Source organism: Heterodontus francisci, chromosome 14 (genome assembly GCF_036365525.1).
Source record: "Heterodontus francisci isolate sHetFra1 chromosome 14, sHetFra1.hap1, whole genome shotgun sequence".
NCBI lineage: Eukaryota > Metazoa > Chordata > Chondrichthyes > Heterodontiformes > Heterodontidae > Heterodontus > Heterodontus francisci.
Genome location: NC_090384.1, coordinates 12,572,079 through 12,592,923, shown reverse-complemented (window position 1 = coordinate 12,592,923; position 20,845 = coordinate 12,572,079). Strand labels below are relative to the sequence as shown.

Below are 20,845 nucleotides of genomic sequence, written 5' to 3'. Positions count from 1 at the left end.
GGAACACCTATAAAACGTCTAACAGGACTTGACAGGGTAGATGCAGGAAGGATGTTCCCGATGATGGGGGAGTCCAGAACCAGGGGTCATAGTCCAAGGATACGGGGTAAACCTTTCAGGACTGAGATGAGGAGAAATTACTTCACCCAGAGAGTGGTGAGCCTGTGGAATTCGCTACCACAGAAAGCAGCTGAGGCCAAAACATTGTATGTTTTCAAGAAGGAGTTAGATATAGCTCTTGGGTCTAAAGGGATCAAAGGATATGGGGGGAAAGCGGGAACAGGTTACTGAGTTGGATGATCAGCCATGATCATAATGAATGGCGGAGCAGTCTCGAATGGCCGAATGGCCTACTCCTGCTCCTATTTTCTATGTTTCCTCACGGAGGATGATGATTTAACCTTGGAAAAAGCCGTGAACTTGGCAGTCCAGATCAAATCTGTCATGCTAGAGTTGAAGATGTTCCACACACATGCACCCTTAGACTCAGGGTTTCAGACACAGCTTGCCCAACCAGCTTCAGTGCAAGGGTTAAGGACAAGAAGACCTCAGCAACCTCATCAAAATGTGCCCAAATTGTGGAAATGCTCATCAAGTCACAATGCCATGCCCAGCTTGAGGAAAAAAGTGTAACTAATGTTTAAAGTGGAACCATTTTGCAAAGATGTGCAGGTCGTTGAAGAAAAAGACTTCATTGGTTCAACATGTGGAGGAGTCTCTTCCTGAGAGTAAGATACGGCATGTATCTGTAGGGAATTAGACAGTTATATGAAAAGGAAGAATGTGCAGGTTTACGGGGAGAAGGCAGGGCAATGGAACTGAGGGAATTGCACTTTCGGAGAGCCAGTGCAGATACGATGGGCCGAATGGCCTCCTTCTGCACTGTAATGATTCTGTGATTCTGTGATTTACCGTCACAAAAAGTAAAGCAACAGGTCACTTTAAGGAGTGCTCAGTTGAGATCACAGTGTCACTTCTTATCAATGTTGGCGTGAAAGTATCTATTTTGAATGACGAACTCTACCATTGGTATTTTTCGCACTTCTCTCTCACTCCTGCAACAGACACGCTTCCAGCTTATGACAACACTATCATTCCAGTTTGGGGATGATCACAGTTCTCGTACACTACAAAAATGTCCCCCGAGACAGGTTTACTTTCTATAGAGCTAAAGGTTGAAGCCTTAAGGGGGTAAACCTTTTGATAGGCTTGGATTCAAACTCGTTGACCCCACCGGAGCACACATTAATGGGATTAATGGCACAGATTATACACACCAGTATCCTTCCTTATTTACTGGATTTGGGGAGGTCAAAGGGTACTGTCATGCTCCTCGCATTGACACATCGATTCAACCAGTTTCACAAAATTTGAGATGGTTGCCGTTTGCAGTCCGTGCTGAAATGTCACAGGAGCTGAAATGACTAGAAGCAGATGGTATCATTGAGTGAAGCAACTCACCACGTGGATATCAAATCTAGTCATTGCACAATGAAAAATGGCGAACTTAGACAATGCACTGACCTAAATGCAGTCAACAAAACTATCGTACCAGACAAGTATCCACTTCCTACAATCCAAGAACTATCAGCATCATTTCATGACTCCACAGTCTTCACAAAGCTTGATATGTAATGGAGTTATCTTCAGATACCTCTAGAAGAACAAAGCTCATATCTTACAGCTTTTGTTACCCATGAAGGTGTGTTTCAGTACTGCAGAATGTCATATGGACTAAGTTCAGCACTGAGCACATTCCAGAAGATAGTTTCTTCAATCTTGTTGGATGTTGAGGGGATGCTCAACCTACTTGATGACATCATTGTCCACAGAAGGGACAAAGCTGAACATGATCAACGATTATCAGCAGTGCTCACTCGACTCACAAAACACAATTTGATGCTAAACAAGGACAAATGCACATTTGCGGCACCTGAGATTGACTTTCTAGATTACAGAGTGACAGCAACTGGAGTAAAGCCGACAACACTCTCTGAGCTGAAAGACACTAGCCAAACTTATGATAGGTCCTAACTTTCTCATGCCACTGACCATTCTTAAGCCATCACTACCAGTTAGCAAGGATGTCAGAGTGAAAGCAGATGAAAACACAAAGCGACAAGATAAAGCAAAAGCATACTTTGACAAACATACAAGCAGAAGGGAACCACAATTTAAATAAAAGCAAAACACTGCAGATGCTGGAAATCTGAAATAAAAACAGAAAGTGCTGGAAATACTCAGCAGGTCTGGCAGCATCTGCGGAGAGAGAATCAGAGTTAATGTTTCAGGTCTGTGACCTTTCATCAGAACCGGCAAAGGTTAGAAAAGAATTAGGTTTTAAGGAAGTGAAGGTTGGGGGTGGGGGGTTGGTGGGAAAGAGAACAAAAGGGAAGGTGTGTGAGAGGGCAGAGGTCAGGAGAGATTAAATAACAAAGCTGTCATGGGACAAATAACAAAGGCAAAAAGCGTGTTAATGCTTGTGGTGAAAGACAAAGCATTATCCAGAGAGAGTGTTAATGGCAGAGTAATGAGCAGCTCTGTCACAATTTAAATTTAAATTAACCACAATTTAAAGTTGGAGATTGGGTTTGAATCAAGCAGCCAAATCGCACCCACAAGCTTGCTTCATCAGTATCGGGTCCAAAGCAGATTAAATGTTTGCTCGGTACCAATGCTTACCTGTTGGATGACAACACCAAATGGTATGGGAGACATTTGATAGGGAGTAGACCAGGATATTTTGAGGATAGTGGTTATGAGGATACATTTCTTTTTTCTATGAGTGATATTGATCATCCACCTCATCAAGCTGATCAAACAGATCCACAACCTCAAATTCATAAATCTAATCGCAGACCTAAGAGACCTTCCTATCTCAAAGACTATTTCTGTACTTAAAGCAAACAGACAAGTTGAACACCAAGAGATAACTTGATGTATATATGTTTGTTGTTTAGAATACTTTAATTCAAAAATAATGTTTTTAGTCAACAGGGGGAAAATGTAGTGTTACATTGATCTGGGTTTGATTGTATTGATCTGTCCACTTATCAGTGTTCACTGATTGCTTAAGAGTTTGAAACTGAAACTAAAAAGAGACAGAGCTAGAATGTTCTACCAAACAGTGACTGTTCTGAGAAGACATTGTACTGAGATCTTGTAAGTGCTGAGATATTTTAAAGTGCTGTAATTGGTGATTTAATACAAGTGTGATATCTGCATTACTAGGATAAATCCGATATATATATATATATATAAATCACCAGTAACCTGGTGAAAACATAATAGCTGTCTCATTGAAACTTATAAACTTCTTACAGGGCATGACAGGGTAGATGTGGAGAGGATGTTTCCTCTGGCTGGTGAGTCTAGAGCAAGTGGACACAGTCTGAGAATAAGGGGCAGGCCATTTAAGACTGAGATGAGGAGGAATTTCTTTACTCAGAGGGAGGTGAATCTTTGGAATTCTCTACCGCAGAGGGCTGTGGAAGCTCAGTCATTATGTTCAAGACAGAAATCGATAGATTTCTGAATACTAATGACATCAAGGGATATAGGGATAGTGGGGAAACATGGTGTAGAGGTCGATGATTAGCCATGGTCTGTTTGAATGGCGAAGCAGTCTCGAGGGGCTGAATGGCCTACAGCTGCTCTTGTTTAGCCCTGTATCTTCCTCTGCTTCAAATATCTACCCATTTTTTACCTCAAAGGTTTTCTGCCTCAATTTCTCTCCTGTGGCAAAGCATTCCATTTTCCAAAAACCCTCTGTGTAAAGACACTTCTTCCAATCACTCTCCTCACTCCCCCAATCATAGCTTTAAAGTGAAGACCCCTCATCACTGACTCCCCAACAAATAATCTTCCTCTCTTCACCCCTTCAAAACTCTTCATACTTTCAATAAGGAACCTCTGTTAAATCGCCTCTGAACACTGATCCCATTCTAATCTCTGACTTAGCTCCAGATTTGTGAATTTTGAAGAGATGTCCAAGTTAAACAGCTTGTTTATTTCAACTTTCCAAAGTAGTAAATGTGGGATTCCAGCCCCAAAGTATGATCAGGATATGTCTCTGGAGATTGAAGTGAGGGATTTCCCTTCCCTAAGAAATGTTCTGGCGTTGCAGTGCTGGGTTCCTGACAGCCTGCTCTCCACTCAGTGGGATCCCTACTCTCTTGTGAAAACTTTTCGACCAGTCCCCACCTCCATCCCAGCTGATATCTTGTACCACTGTGCACTCATGCATCGTGCCTTGAGCTGTGAACAGTGCCAGAAGTTACCAGTTACAACACTGTGTTTATTGAACATAGTCCTAAGGGAGTGCTGCACTGTCGGACGGTCAGTACTGAGGGAGCACTGCCCCATCGGAGGGGCAGTACTAAGGGAGCACTGCACTGTTGGAGGGGCACTACTGAGGCAGCACTGCACTGTCGGAAGGGCAGTACTGAGGAAACGCTGCACTGTTGGAGGGGCAGTACTGAGGGAGTGCTGCACTGACGGAGGGGCAGTACTGAGGGAGTGCTGCACTGTCGGAACGGCAGTACTGAGGAAATGCTGCACTGTTGGAGGGTCAGTACTGAGGGAGTGCTGCAGTGTCGGAGGGGCAGTACTGAGGGAGTGCTGCAGTGTCGGAGGGTCAGTACCGAGGAAGTGCTGCACTGACGGAGGGGCAGTACTGAGGGAGTGCTGCAGTGTCGGAGGGGCAGTACTGAGGGAGTGCTGCACTGACGGAGGGGCAGTACTGAGGAAACGCTGCACTGTTGGAGGGGCAGTACTGAGGGAGTGCTGCAGTGTCGGAGGGGCAGTACTGAGGGAGTGCTGCACTGTTGAGGGGCCGTACTGAAGAAACGCTGCACTGTCAGAGGGTCAGTACCGAGGAAGTGCTGTAATGTTGGAGGTGAGGTCTTCCAGATGAGACATTAAACTGAGGCCCTGTCTGCTGTCTCCGATGTCAGTAAAATATCCCCTGGCACTATTGGAAGAGGAGCAGGGGAGTTCACACTGATGGCCGAGAAAATATTCATCCCTCAACCAAAACCACTAAAACAGTTTATTTGGTTATTCTCACAATGCTGTTTGTGGGATCTTGCTGTGTGCAAATTGGCTGCTGTGCTTCCTACATTAGTCAGGGTCTACACCTGAAAAAGTCCTTCATTGGATGTGAAATACTTTAGGACATCCTGATATTGGGCTATCGAAATGAAAGTTTTGGATTTTCTTTTACTTTCATATCACCTTTCACAATCTCAGGACGTCCCAAAGTGCTTTACAGCAAAGGATGGGTGATGGGCCAAATGGCCTCCTTCAGTGCTGAATCATTCTATCAATCCAGATTGAATGTCTGGATGTCGATGGTTTATTTATACTGGGTTGATAATGCTGGTGAAGCCTCTTTCCCATAGAGTGATTCTGCCTCCTGAACCCTGTACGTGAAAGTGCTCCTGCACATCTCCTAGACTACAATTAACAATGCCAAGCAGCCCATGTCTTGGGTACAGTGCAAGGACCAAAGAAAGGGAAACAAATGTCAGTGACACCAAAAAAACAGCAGTCAGAAAGCTTCTCTAATGCACTCGGAACAATCTCCCAATAATCAGGGCGTTTACTAAAGTCGCTCATCAAACTTCTCCTTTCTAATTTGAGGGTGTCTATCCAAGTCTCCACGCTGTCTATCGAGCTCTAAGAATGTCCTTCATGTACATCCGTGGAGAGTCATTGCAGGCAGACTCAGCAGCTAACAGCAGAAATGAAACTGTATGTCTCAGAATCTCCCTCGTGTACCACCCATCCCCTGACCCCTGAACAACTGACCCCTGGCCTCTGGGCAACCCAGCAGGATGCACCAATACTTCCACTTTCTCACCAACTGCTATTCAATTCCTCACAACAAATCCCCCTCTGACGCCTCACCTCGCTCCGAGGAGTCAGTGACACTTCCCATTACAGGGGTGTAACACTCCGCTAGGTATGGTATATAGTCCTGCTTAACTCAATGACTATGATATTGCAGAGGTGTTTAAAAGCAGCAGAATGGAAGTGAGTAATCAGTAAAGGGTCTGTGTTTTGTCAATGGCCTCTAACAGGATGAGGGGGACACATTTCCAGCATCTGTACACACCAGCCAACAATGCTGCCTTTTGTCATGTTGGGATGAGCGTCATAAGGCAGAGCTGCGAGTTCAGCTGGATCTTGTTTGTGCAGATAAAACTTAATTTTTATGCAGAACTATGTATGGGTCTTGTTATCAAATTTAGTGTTTATAAAATATGGAGGATGTTTATAATGTGAACTTTGAGGATTGTACCTTTAAAATTGGTGCCAATTTAACAACTGAAAAAGTTTTTGCTTTTTTCCCACATCATTTATTTACTTTCCTCAAACTAAACCAAGGAATTTGCCTGATTCAGGACCCAATCAGTATCTTGCTGCTGGGTGACTTCCAACAATAGAAACAGGCTTTGGCAGTGAGGTAATGTTCCCAGCTCACAGTCAATGGTGGCAGAGTTTGAACCCTGCTCCAGTCAGTCCGGCAAAGCAGGGATCCAGCTCTGAATTCTGCTGGGGCAGGGTGGCAAGGGCAGGACAGGGGGTTGGGTGTGCGTGCCCGTGGCAGTTGTTGTGTGCAGGTTTGGGAGTTGCTTTGTGAACAGGATTGGGAGTGGCTGTGTGTGCAGTTTTATAAATGATCATTATAAATTGACCCTAGTATAGGTAGGTGGTAGGGGAATATAAGGACAGGTGGGGATGTGGTAGGAATATGGGATTAGTGTAGGATTACTATAAATGGGTGGTTGTTGGTCAGCACAGACTCGGTGGGCCGAAGGGCCTGTTTCAGTGCTGTATCTCTAAATAAATAAATCATGCACAGGTTCAGTAGTGGGTATGTACAGGTTGGGAGTGGCTGTGTACAAGTTTGGGAGTGGGTGTGTACAGGTTTGGGAGTCGTTTGTGCAGGTTTGGGTGTCAGGTGTGTACAGGTTTGGGAGTGGATGTGTATTGGTTTAGGAGTGAATGAGTGCAGGTTTGGGGGTGTATGTGTACAGGTTTGGGAGTGGCTGTGTATTGGTTTAGGAGTGAATGAGTACAGGTTTGGGAGTGGATGTGTACAGGTTTGGGAGTGGATGTGTATTGGTTTAGGAGTAGATGTGTACAGGTTTGGGAATGGATGTGTATTGGTTTAGGAGTGAATGAGTACAGGTTTGGGAGTGGATGTGTACAGGTTTGGGAGTGGATGTGTATTGGTTTAGGAGTGAATGAGTACAGGTTTGGGAGTGGATGTGTACAGGTTTGGGAGTGGCTGTGTGCAGGTTTGGGAGTCGTGTGTGCAAGTTTGGGAGTGGGTGTGTACAGGTTTGGGAGTGACTGAGTACAGGTTTGGGAGTGGATGTGTACAGGTTTGGGAGTGGCTGTATGCAGGTTTGGGAGTGAGTGAGTACAGGTTTGGGAGTGGCTGTGTGCAGGTTTGGGAGTGAGTGAGTACAGGTTTGGGAATGGCTGTGTGCAGGTTTGGGAGTCGTGTGTGCAGGTTTGGGAGTCGTGTGTGCATGTTTGGGAGTGGGTGTGTACAGGTTTGGGAGTGGGTGTGTACAGGTTTGGGAGTGGGCATGTACAGATTTGGGAGTCGTTTGTGCAGGTTTGGGTGTCGGGTGTGTGCGGTTTGGGGTTGGTGTGTACAGGTTTGGGAGTTGAGTGTGTACAGGTTCGGGTGTCGGGTGTGTGGAGGTTTGGAAGTGGGTGTGTACAGGTTTGGGGTGGGTGTTTGTTTTTATTCATTCATGGGATGTGGGCATCGCTGGCCAGGCCAGCATTTATTGCCCCTCCCTAATTGCCCTTGAGAAGGTGGTGGTGAGCTGCCTTCTTGAACCGCTGCAGTCCATGTGAGGTAGGTACACCCACAATGCTGTTAGGAAGGGAGTTCCAGGATTTTGACCCAGCGACAGTGAAGAAACGGCGATATAGTTCCAAGTCAGGATGGTTTGTGACTTGGAGGGGAACTTGCAGGTGGTGGTGTTCCCATGCATTTGCTGCCCTTGTCCTTCTAGTTGGTAGAGGTCGTGGGTTTGGAAGGTGCTGTCTAAGGAGCCTTGGTGCATTGCTGCAGTGCATCTTGTAGATGGTACACACTGCTGCCACCGTGCATCAGCGGTGGAGGGAGTGAATGTTTGTAGATGGGGTGCCAATCAAGTGGGCTGCTTTGGCCTGGATGGTGTTGAGCTTCTTGAGCGTTGTTGGAGTCGCACCCATCCAGGCAAGTGGAGAGTATTCCATCACACTCCTGACTTGTGCCTTGTAGATGGTGGACAGACTTTGGGGAGTCAGGAGTGAGTTACTCACCATAGGATTCCTAGCCTCTGACCTGCTCTTGTAGCCACGGTATTTATATGGCTACTCCAGTTCAATTTCTGGTCAATGGTAGACCCTAGGATGTTGACAGTGGGGGATTCAGCGATGGTAATGTCATTGAATGTCAAGGGGAGATGGTTAGATTCTCTCTTGTTGGAGATGGTCATTGCCTGGCACTTGTGTGGCACGAATGTTACTTGCCACTTATCAGCCCAAGCCTGGATATTGTACAAGTCTTGCTGCATTTCTACACGGACTGCTTCAGTATCTGAGGAGTCATGAATGGTGCTGAACATTGTGCAATCATCAGCGAACATCCCCACTTCTGACCTTATGATTGAAGGAAGGTCATTGATGAAGCAGCTGAAGATGGTTGGGCCTAGGACACTACCCTGAGGAACTCCTGCAGTGATGTCCTGGAGCTGAGATGATTGACCTCCAACAACCACAAACATCTTCCTTTGTGCTAGGTATGACTCCAACCAGTGGAGAGTTTTCCCCGATTCCCATTGACTCTAGTTTTACTAGGGCTCCTTGATGCCATACTCGGTCAAATGCTGCCTTGATGTCAAGGGCAGTCAGTCTCACCTCACCTCTTGAGTTCAGCTCTTTTGTCCATGTTTGAATCAAGGCTGTAATGAGGTCAGGAGCTGAGTGGCCCTGGCGGAACCCAAATTGAGCATCACTGAGCAGGTTATTGCTAAGCAAGTGCCACTTGATAGCATTGTCCATGACACCTTCCATCACTTTACTGGAGATTGAGAGCAGGCCGATCGGGCGGTAATTGGCCGGGTTGGACTTGTCCTGCTTTTTGTGTCCAGGACATACCTGGGCAATTTTCCACATTGCAGGGTAGATGCCAGTGTTGTAGCTGTACTGGAACAGCTTGGCTAGGGACACGGCAAATTCTGGAGCACAGGTCTTCAGTATTATTGCCGGAATATTGTCAGGGCCCATAGCTTTTGCAGTATCCAGTGCCTTCAGTCATTTCTTGATATCATGCGGAGTGAATCGAATTGGCTGAAGTCTGGCATCTGTGATACTGGGGACTTCAGAAGAGGACCGAGATTGATCATCAACTCGGCACTTCTGGCTGAACATTGTTGCAAATGCTTCTGCCTTATCTTTCGCACTGATGTGCTGGGCTCCCCCATCATTGAGGATGGGGATATTTGCGAAACCACCTCCTCCAGTTAGTTGTTTAATTGTCCACCACCATTCACGGCTGGATGTGGCAGGACTGCAGAGCTTAGATCTGATCCATTGGTTATGGGATTGCTTAGCTCTGTCTATCGCATGCTGCTTACGCAGTACAGGTTTGGGAGTGGGTGTGTACAGGTTTGGGAGTGGGTGTGTACAGGTTTGGCAGTTGGTGTGTACAGGTTTGGGAGTGAGTGTGTACAAGTTTGGGAGTGAGTGTGTACAGGTTTGGGAGTGAGTGTGTACAAGTTTGGGAGCGGGTGTGTACAGGTTTGGGAGTGAGTGTGTACAAGTTTGGGAGTGAGTGTGTACAGGTTTGGGAGTGAGTGTGTACAGGTTTGGGAGTGGGTGTGTACAGGTTTGGGAGTGGGTGTGTACAAGTTTGGGAGTGAGTGTGTACAGGTTTGGGAGTGGGTGTGTACAGGTTTGGGAGTGGGTGTGTACAGGTTTGGGAGTGGGTGTGTACAAGTTTGGGAGTGAGTGTGTACAGGTTTGGGAGTGGGTGTGTACAAGTTTGGGAGTGAGTGTGTACAGGTTTGGGAGTGGGTGTGTATAGGTTTGGCAGTTGGTGTGTACAGTATTGGCAGAGGTAGTGGGCAGGTTTGGGCATTAGTTTGAACAATTTTGACAGTGGGTGTGTACAGGTTTGGGAGTGGGTGTGTACAGGTTTGGCAGTTGGTGTGTACAGTATTGGCAGAGGTAGTGGGCAGGTTTGGGCATTAGTTTGAACAATTTTGACAGTGGGGGTGTACAGGTTTGGGAGTGGGTGTGTACAGGTTTGGGAGTGAGTGTGTACAGGTTTGGGAGTGGGTGTGTACAAGTTTGGGAGTGAGTGTGTACAGGTTTGGGAGTGGGTGTGTACAGGTTTGGCAGTTGGTGTGTACAGTATTGGCAGAGGTAGTGGGCAGGTTTGGGCATTAGTTTGAACAATTTTGACAGTGGGGGTGTACAGGTTTGGGAGTTGGCTTGAAACTTCTCTTTCACTAACTTCTAAAGCTTCCTCATTCTAGCTGCTTGTTGCCTCACCTTCACCTCTTCACCATTTCCTTCGTGGCCATTTCTTAGGCCATGTGCCTTGGGCTGTTTTGCTTTATTAGAGCTGCAGTACAGGCAGTCGACCCTTTACGTTTAGCATAGAGAATGGGAGAATTTTGTGCAAAGCTCAAACATTCCCCAATTCACATGTTTCTTTGATCAGATATTTAAAAAGAATATGGACAGCTTCCTAAAAGGGTTAACACTTGACACTTTAAACCATGCCCCCAACCCCATCCTCCACTCCAAATAATCACCATTAATATCCCCTCGTGAGAATGTTTGACTGAAACCTGCTTCAATGGTAATTCTGGAAATGCCAATAACCTGACGTGATCCTTTCAGCTCCAATTCTATGGCTATCCAGCAATAACAGAGTTTAACTCCTTTCAAGTCAAGCAGAAAGACTCCACAAGTAACAGAAAATGTAAGAGCAGTGCAGCTTTGTCATTGCCCTCAGTGAAAGACATGTCTTGTTAGCTGTGTGAAGCTGCCCACCCGCCCCCCTCCCTTCCCTCTATGGGGTTCCTTCCTCCTCATTCCCAGGGAACTCCAACTGTTGCTTTACTTACTCTGCTGAGGTTTCCTGCTTCAGTGAAGTCACGGTTGAATGAGTTGATTCTCTGGATGGCCTGCAGCGTAACCCTCTCCTGCCCACCAGGCACTTTACAGCTCCCTGTCCTTCACAATCACTGCTCCTCGTGGGCACTTCACAGCGAGCAGTGCTGCTGACTCCTGGGTGACTTGTGGTCAGAGTGTGACACCGAGCTCTGTCTCTGTTGGAGGGCGGAGTGTACACTAAATAGATGTTTACAGCAGATAACCAGTATCCAACTCACGTTCAAGGCTGTAGCCTAGCCTTGGTCCAATCAGCAAGGGGTTACCACAGGTCAAATCTCAGTACTCGTGAGCTCAGTCTATACTTGGCGTGTCTCTCTCTCTCTCTCTCTCTCACCCCCTTTCCTTTTCCTGTCCCTCACTGTCTGTTTTGCTGTCTCTCTCTCTATCTTTCTCTCACTCACTTTCCCTCTGTTTCTCTCCTCTCGCTCTCTCTCTGTCTCACCTCTATCTCTCTCTATCTCACTCTATCTGTCTTGCTCTCTCTCCCTCTATCCCTCTATCTCTCACTCTCTCTGTCTCTCTCTCTGTCTCTCTCTCTCCCCATCTGTCTGTCTATCTCTCTCCCTCTCTCTGCATGTTTCTATCTGTCTTTCCCACCAAAAGAAAGTCTCAAAGCGCTTTACAGTCATTGAAGTACTTTTGAAGTGTAGTCACTGTTGTAATGCAGGAAATGGGGCAGTCAATTTACACACAGCAAACTCCCACAAACAGCAATGTGATAATGAGCAGATAATCTGCTTTAGTGATGTTGATTGAGGGATAAATATTGGCCAGGACACTGGGGAGAACTCTTCAAAATCGTGCCATGGGATCGGTTCCATCCACCTGAGAGAACAGACAAGAGTCACAGTTTAACATCTCATCCAAAAGATATCACCTCCAACATTGCAGCCAGCACTCCCTCAGTGCTCTATTAGAGTGCATTGAAGTCCTAGAGTCAGATTTGAACCCACAATCTGCTGACTCAGACACAAGAGTGCTACCTACTGAGCCACATTGACCCAAAGCAAACACAAATTGAGACTTCTCAGATTGCTTCATTGGTTGTGTGTAACACAGACAAATTGGCCCTAAACTACATACAGGAGCCATTCTGAAAACAAGCCAGATATCATTCTATATCAGTCTCTGTCTGTCACTGTCTCTGCAAGTCTCTCTCTTTATCTCTCACTCTCTCTCTCATTCTGTTTGTGCCTCTCTCTTTGTCCTTGTCTCTCTCTCTATCTTTCTACCTCTGTCTCTCTTTGTGCCTCCTTGGGAAGTAAGCAATTTCTGCTGTCCTATTTTTTTGTGAATGGGATAAGTATTACACAAACAGTCAGCAGGAAGCTGAGTGACCAGAGCAACCACAGAACTGAAACTGTCTGACACAGTAAGATTCCAGCACAAACTGTTAGGCACCCCTGGCGCTGACCCTGCCCCACCCAGTCTGTACAAAATAGGGAGATGGGTGGGGGTGGTGGAGAGAGAAGGGAAATATCACTGACAGAGTCAAGCTCTTCCCAGACATCACTTTTTGAACAACTAGTCTGAATGCAAGTAATAAAACTGAATAAATCCTTCCTCAGAGTGTTGCTGTGGTATGCAGAGTGTCTCCAATTATGAGAACAGTGCATTGAGCTGGCACTATGCCCTTTGTGCCCATTGTGACAACAGGCCATTGTGACAGAGCATCAGCTTCAACAGCTGTCAGACACCCCCTTCGAAAGCCACCCCCACCCAGGGAAACTCCCACCTTGAGATACCCCTTCCAAGACACTTGGCCTGCTCAAAAACCCCCTCTGAGACACTCTCCCAAGATCACCTTCCAGACAAACCATGTGGTCTCTCCTCCAAGACTCCCCAAACCCCCTCTGAGAAACTCCTCTGAGACACTCCACTCCAAGTCAGCCTCCCACCCAGACATTCCTCCAAGACAGCCACATGACCCACTACTCCGAGAACACCCATTTTCCAGCCACCAGCCAGCCAGCCAGGTGGAGAGGCTCACTGCTGTGATGTGGGACAGCCCGGAGCACCTGACTGTAGCTGAAGAGTGGAGAGGTGGGAACAGAAAAATTGCAAAGACTTGGGGTTGGGGTGGGGTTGTTGATGTAAAGATCAGAAAGGCCTTGGGGAGATCAGAAAGGTTGGAGGGAGATTGGAGGGTGGTGGCCTTGGGGAGATTGGAGTTCTGGGGGGATCGGAGATCGGGGTGGGGGGGGTAGTCAAGGAGAGATCAGAGGTCAGGAAGAGATCACAGATTGGGGTTGGAGGGAGTTCAGGAAGTCGATCAGAAGTTCAGGAGAGATTGTGAGCTTAGGGGGCATTCTGATCACCGGGAATATCAGCCGATTGTGAGGGGATGAAGTTGGTTAGTTGAGGAGGCCCGAGTGGGGGAAGCACTCCTGCTCCTCCTGGCCCCCAAGCTGTGCTGGAAAAGCACTTAACTATTGCACCCAGTCATTCTCACCACCCTCCAGTTTTTGGGTGTCCCGGAGCCCTGGGAAACCCAGCCCACAGCCAATAGAAGTAAAGCTAAAATTTGAGGCAAGCAGCCTCATTAATATTTTTAAATTATGCACCCACCCTCAGATTAATCACCTACCCTCTAACTTCCTCCGTTAAAACTGACTCAGACGTGGGAAAGCTAAGAGATGACTCAGGATTCTGGTGACACAGGCACTTGAAGCAATGGGACATGTAGACATGGCAACACTGGGACCCGAAAGGAGGATACTGAGGCATAGTGTTCTGTAACGATTCGGCCCTCTTCCATTCCCACTCCTCTCAGTTTTGGGGCACAAGCAGATTCTTTCGTAAATTGTGAACAAATTGCACAATACTGAGCAGAGCCCAAGTTGATCTATATTTAACATTTCTGAAAAGCATGGTTTAAATAAAGAAAAATGCTAACAGATTCCTGTCAGCATTTCTTCAAGCCAGCGATATTCTGCTGACCTGCCTATCCTCTTTGTTTACTATAGGTCAGTGGCTTAGACTCAGCATCGACCATCTCAAATCCTATTTACCTTACACTGGGTTTAAATGGCTCATTGTTGCTATACAATTTGACAAGTGCCCAGTTTTCTGCATAACCTACCGACTCCTGAACATTCGCACACCCATTAGGATAGACCTGAGGTATGCTACCTGCATTCAGTTGCCGTCTCACAGATAACTGTCAGTGTGAATTGGCTCTGCAGGGGAGTGTGATGAGCTGTCATGGAATTATATAGGAACATCGGAACAGGAGGAGGTCACTTAGCCCCTCAAGTCTGTTCCACCATTCAATGAGATCATGGCTGATCTGTGACCTAACTCCATATACCCACATTTGCCCCCTAGCCCTCAATACTTTTGGTAAATAAAAATCTATCAATCTCAGATTTAAAATTAACAATTGATCTAGCATCATCTGCTGTTTGTGGAAAAGAGTTCCAAACTTCTACCACCTTTTGTGTGTAGAAATGTTTTCTGATCTCAATACTGTAAAGCCTGCCTCTAATTTTTAGACTACGCCCTCTAGTTTTTTATTCATTCATGGGATGTGGGCATCGCTGGCCAGGCCAGCATTTATTGCCCATCCCTAATTGCCCTTGAGAAGGTGGTGGTGAGCTGCCTTCTTGAACCGCTGCAGTCCATGTGGGGTAGGTACACCCACAGAGCTGTTAGGAAGGGAGTTCCAGGATTTTGACCCAGTGATAGTGAAGGAACGGCGATATAGTTCCAAGTCAGGATGGTGTGTGACTTGGAGGGGAACTTGCAGGTGGTGGTGTTCCCATGTATTTGCTGCCCTTGTCCTTCCAGTTGGTAGAGGTTTGGAAGGTGCTGTTGATGGAGCCATGGTGTATTACTGCAGTGCATCTTGTAGATGGTACACACTGTGCATCGGTGGTGGAGGAAGTGAATGTTTGTAGATGGGGTGCCAATCAAGTGGGCTGCTTGGACCTGGATGGTGTCGAGCTTCATGAGTGTTGTTGGAGCTGCACCCATCCAGGCAAGTGGAGAGTATACCATCACACTCCTGACTTGTGCTTTGTAGATGGTGGACAGATTTTGGGGAGTCAGGGGGTGAGTTATTTGCCGCAGGATTCCTAGCCTCTGACCTGCTCTTGTAGCCACGGTATTTATATGGCTACTCCAGTTCAGTTTCTGGCCAATGGTAGCCCCTAAGATGTTGATTGTGGGGGATTCAGCGATGGTAATGCCATTGAATGTTAAAGGGAGATGGTTAGATTCTCTCTTGTTGGAGGTGGTCATTGCCTGGAACTTGTGTGGCATGAATGTTACTTGCCACTTATCAGCCCAAGCCTGGATATTGTCCAAGTATTGCTGCATTTCTACACGGACTGCTTCAGTATCTGAGGAGTCACGAATGGTGCTGAACATTGTGCAATCATCAGCAAACATCCCCACTTCTGACCTTATGATTGAAGAAACGTCACTGATGAAGCAGCTGAAGATGGTTGGGCCTAGGACACTACCCTGAGGAACTCCTGCAGTGATGTCCTGGAGCTGAGATGATTGACCTCCAACAACCACAACCATCTTCCTTTCTGCTAGGTATGAATCCAACCAGCAGAGAGTTTTCCACCTGATTCCCATTGACTCCAGTTTTGTTAAAGCCCCTTGATGCCATACTCGATCAAATGCTGCCTTGATGTCAAGGACAGTCAGTCTCACCTCACCTCTTGAGTTCAGCTCTTTTGTCCATGTTTGAACCAAGGCTGTAATGAAGTCAGGAGCTGAGTGGCCCTGGTGGAACCCAAACTGAGCATCACTGAGCAGGTTATTGCTAAGCAAGTGCCACTTGATAGCATTGTCCATGACACCTTCCATCACTTTACTGATGATTGAGAGTAGGCTGATCGGGCAGTAATTGGTTGGGTTGGATTTGTCCTGTTTTTGTGTACAGGACATACCTGAGCAATTTTCCACATTGCAGGGTAGATGCCAGTGTTGTAGCTGTACTGGAACAGCTTGGCTAGGGGCGCGGCAAGTTCTGGAGCACAGGTCTTCAGTACTATTGCTGGAATATTGTCTGGGCCCATAGCCTTTGCTGTATCCAGTGCCTTCAGTCGTTTCTTGATATCACACGGAGTGAATCGAATTGGCTGAAAACTGGCATCTGTGATGCTGGGGACTTCAGGAGGAGGCCAAGATGGATCATCAACTCGGCACTTCTGGCTGAAGATTGTTGCAAATGCTTCTGCCTTATCTTTCGCACTGATGTGCTGGGCTCCCCCATCATAGAGGATGGGGATATTTGTGGAACCACCTCCTCCAGTAAGTTAATAAAAGCAAAATACTGCAGATGCTGGAAATTTGAAATTAAAAACAAGAAGTGCTGTAAATACTCAGCAGGTCAGGCAGAATCTATGGAGAGAGAAGCAGAGTTAACATTTCAGGTGAGTGACCCTTCATCAGAACTGGCAGATATTAGAAATGTAAAAGGTTTTAAGCAAGTAAAGCAGGGGGTGAGGAAAGAGATAACAAAAGAGAAGGTGTTGATAGGACAGAGGGTCACAGAGAATAACTGACCAGAAGGTCATGGAGCAAAGGCAAACAGTATGTTAATGGTGTGCTGAAAGACAAAGCATTAGGGCAGAGAGGGTGTTAATAGACTGTAAAGCACAAAGCACTCCAAGCACTAACATAAAAAAACAGAAACAGTGGGTATGCACAGTTGAAACAAACTAAAAAAAAACTAAAATAAAATAACCAAATAAAAAATAAAGGAAAAATAACTAAACATAAAAAGGGGGACCCATCATGCTCTGAAATTATTGAACTCAGTGTTCAGTCCGGCAGGCTGTAGTGTGCCTAATCGGTAAATGAGATGCTGTTCCTCGAGCTTGCATTGACGTTCGCTGGAACACTGCAGCAATCCCAGGACAGAGATGTGAGCATGAGAGCAGGGGGGAGTGTTGAAATGGCAAGCAACCAGAAGCTCGGGGTCCCGCTTACGGACTGAGCGGAGGTGTTCCGCAAAGCGGTCACCCAGTCTGTGTTTGGTCTCCCCAGTGTAGAGGAGACCACATTGTGAGTAGCAAATACAGTATACTACATTGAAAGAGGTACAAGTAAATAACTGCTTCACCTGAAAGGAATGTTTGGGGCCTGGGATAGTGAGGAGAGAGGAGGTAAATGGGCAGGTATTACAACTCCTGCAATTGCAGGGGAAGGTGCCGTGGGAAGGGGACGAGGTGGTGGGGGTAATGGAGGAGTGGAGGAGGGTGTCACTGAGAGAACAATCCCTTCGGAATGCTGATAGGGGACGGGAAGGGAAGATGCGTTTGGTAGTGGCATCACACTGGATGTGGCGGAAGTGGCGGAGGATGATCCTTTGGATCTGGAGGCTGGTGGGGTGGAAAGTGAGGACAAGAGGAACCCTGTTGCGTTTCTGGGAGGGAGGGGAAGGTGTGAGGGTAGAGCTGCGGGAAATGGGCCGGACACGGTTGAGGGCCCTGTCAACCACAGTGGGGGGGATTCCTTGGTTGAGGAAAAAGGAAGACATATCAGAAGCGCTGTCATGGAAGGTAGCATCATCAGAGCAGATGCGTCGGAGACAGAGAAACTGGGAGAATGGAATGGAGTCCTTACAGGAGGCAGGGTGTGAAGAAGTGTAGTCGAGGTAGCTATGGGAGTCGGTGGGCTTATCATGGATATTAGTAGACAACCTATCCCCATAGATGGAGACAGAGAAGTCGAGGAGGAGAAGAGAAGTGTTGGAGATGGACTATGTAAAGGTGAGAGAGGGTGGAAATTAGAAACAAAGTTGATAAAATTTTCTTGTTCCGGGCGGGAGCAGGAAACAGCACCAATACAGTCATGTATCCTCCAGTTAGTTGTTTAATTGTCCACCACCATTCACAACTGGATGTGGCAGGACTGCAGAGTATAGATCTGCTCCATTGGTTATGGGATTGCTTAGCTCTGTCTATTGCATGCTGCTTAATAGTACTAGACTCCCCGATCAGCAGAAATAGCTTCTCTCTATCTACCTTATCTGTTCCCCTTAATATCTTGAAAGCATCAATCAAATCATCCCTTAACCTTCTAAATTCCATGGAATAAGTCCTAGTTTGTGGTTCTCTTCATAATTTAACTCTTGGAGTACAGGTATCATTCAAGACTTCTATCCTTCCTAAGGTGTGTGGCCCAGAACTGGTTACAGTAACTCCAGGTATGGTCTAACCAGGGCTTCTACCCCCTTATATTAAATTCTCTCGATATAAAGGCTAGCATTCCACTGGTCTTTTTGATTATTTTTCTGTACCTGCATATGACATTTTATTGATCTCTGGACATGGACCCCAAAGTTCTTTTGACCTCCTCTGACTTCTCACCATTTGGAAAGTACGCTGTTCTATCCTTTTTAGGGCCAAAGTGGATGACCTCTCATTTGCCTACATTGAAATCCATTTGCCACGGTTTTGCCCATTCACTTTGTAATTTCTCTTATATTTGAGATTTTTGCAATATCTCTGTAATTTTATGCTTCCAACTACACAGCTTACAATATCGTCTATCTTTGTGTCACTGGCAGACTTGTACATGTGGCTTTTATCCCATCATCAAAGTTATTAATAAATGCAGTGAATAGTTGAGGCCCCAACACAGATTTGTTTGGATGTCACAGGTCACATCCTGCCAATTAGAGTACCTGCCCATTATCGCTACTCTCTATCTCCTGCTACTCAGCCAATTTCCCAACCAGGTTCATAATTTGCTTTCAGTTGCATGAGCTTCAACTTTGGCTAACTGCCTCTTATGAGGGACTTTATTAAATGTCTTCTGGAGGTTTATATAAATATCATCCATAGACATTTCCCCGTCCAGTATTTTATTCACCTCTTCAAAATAATTCAGACGTTTTCGTCAAGCCTGACCTCCCCTTTACAAATCCATGCTGGCTCTCTCTGATCAGCTGAAAATCTTCAAAGTGTTCAGTCACTCTATCCTTAATTATAGACTCTAGTAATATCCTGATATTAAACTAAAATTCCTTGGCTTCCCTCTGCCACCTTTCTTCAATAGCGGAGTGGCATATGTAATTTTCCAATCTAAAGGAATGGTTCCTAAATAGGGAGAACTTTGGAAGATTATAGTTAGGGTATCTGTAATATTCTCACCTACTTCCTTTAAAACCCTGGGATGGAAAACATCTGGTCCTGGGGATTTCTCATTCTCCAGTACCATTATTTTCTTTATTACTGTTATTTTGCTTTTGTTAATTTTGGTCAGTCCTGACTCTGATTCAATATTAGTTTCCTTGGTATTTCCAGCATGTTGACCTCTTCCTCTACTGTAAATACTGAGGCAGAGTAATTATTCAGCATGTCCGACATTTCCTTATTTTTATTTATAATATCACCATTGTCAGTTTTCAAGGGACCAACAGTGTTTTTAACCACTAAAATAAAAGCAAAATACTGCGGATGCTGGAAATCTGAAATAAAAACAAGAAATGCTGGAACCGCTCAGCAGGTCTGGCAGCATCTGTGGAAAGAGAAGCAGAGTTAACGTTTCGGGTCAGTGACCCTTCTTCGGAACCCTTCGGTTCCCTCCTGGAACCATGGCATCTCTCCTCCTGCCCACCTCCATCACTAGGGCCTCCAGGGCCATATCTGAGACCCTGGAGCCCTCTCGTTGCCCTGATTTCCATTTTCATTGGTAGGATTGAATTGCAGCAATAGTTTCAGCAGCATCCTCCTGTAATGCGACTTCCTTTTAAGAGCAGAAGACTGGCTGCAAACACTGCTAGGCCCTCTACTAAGCACAACTGCATTGCACTAGCTTGGCCCAATGACACAACAATGGAAACGAGGTGACAGCACTAAATTTGTGTGCCACCTACCTCGACCAGAACAGGAATGGGCAGGACAGGAATCATGTCATGACCCCCCACACAGCCTCCCCATGCCCAAATAACACCAAAATCCAATTTTTAGCCTAAAACCTTTTAGTTTTGCCTTTACCTGTAGTGCCTAATGCACAATTTCTGACTATACTGACTCAGCTCTCATTCTTTTCATTTGTTTTGGAATTATTACCTCTTCCACCTTGCCCCACACCAACCCCCAACTGCCCCATTTACTTGTGCAAAGTCCTTGTGACTTTATCCTTGCGCCGGTCCCTGTCTCACAGAGCTTGTCCCAACAGGAAAGTTCCTTCCTGTCCGTGTATTGGTGCCAGTGTCCCTTGAAATGGACATTCATCCTCACTTCCTCCAATACCTGACTGAGTGCAGTGTCCAATGGAGTTCTAAGCCGTTCAGTCAAGAAAGGATCTGGATTCCATTCTGTCATTCAAGCTGAGTTAACTGATCTCAAACAGGGTTGAGCTGTGTACCCTTGGGTTAAGGAAGGCAAAATTACTCAGGGTCTCTCCTGCCAATCACTAAGCAGTGACTAGGTCATTAAGAATGGGGTTGGGTTGAAGTTAGTTTTGAGGTTGGAGTTGAGGTTTAGCATGGGGCTAAGGATGTTGTTGGGTAGGTATTTGGGGATGCAATTGGGCCAGAGGTTGAGTTTAGAGTTAGAGTAAGGGTTATGGTTGGGGTTGAGGTTAGGATTGGGTTGAGTTTGGGGACTTGAGTTGGGTTGCTGTTGAACTTGGTGGGATGGGATTGAAGTTGGAATTTGGGTTGAAATTGGTGTTG

General features: G+C 46.2%; 1 protein-coding gene across 4 annotated transcripts in view; it reads right to left on the bottom strand.

Annotated features, from left to right (window-relative positions):
- The window catches only part of LOC137376933 (oxysterols receptor LXR-alpha-like), a 123,119-nt gene that overhangs the window by 72,915 nt on the left and 29,359 nt on the right, over positions 1 to 20,845 (bottom strand). For 3 of the 4 annotated variants that reach the window (XM_068045890.1, XM_068045894.1, XM_068045893.1), the window contains exon 2: positions 11,151 to 11,354. The exons of the other annotated variant lie outside the window; for it this stretch is intronic. The gene's annotated coding sequence lies outside the window, so the exon portion shown is untranslated. The remainder of the gene's footprint in view (positions 1 to 11,150; positions 11,355 to 20,845) is intronic. 4 annotated transcript variants of the gene reach the window in all.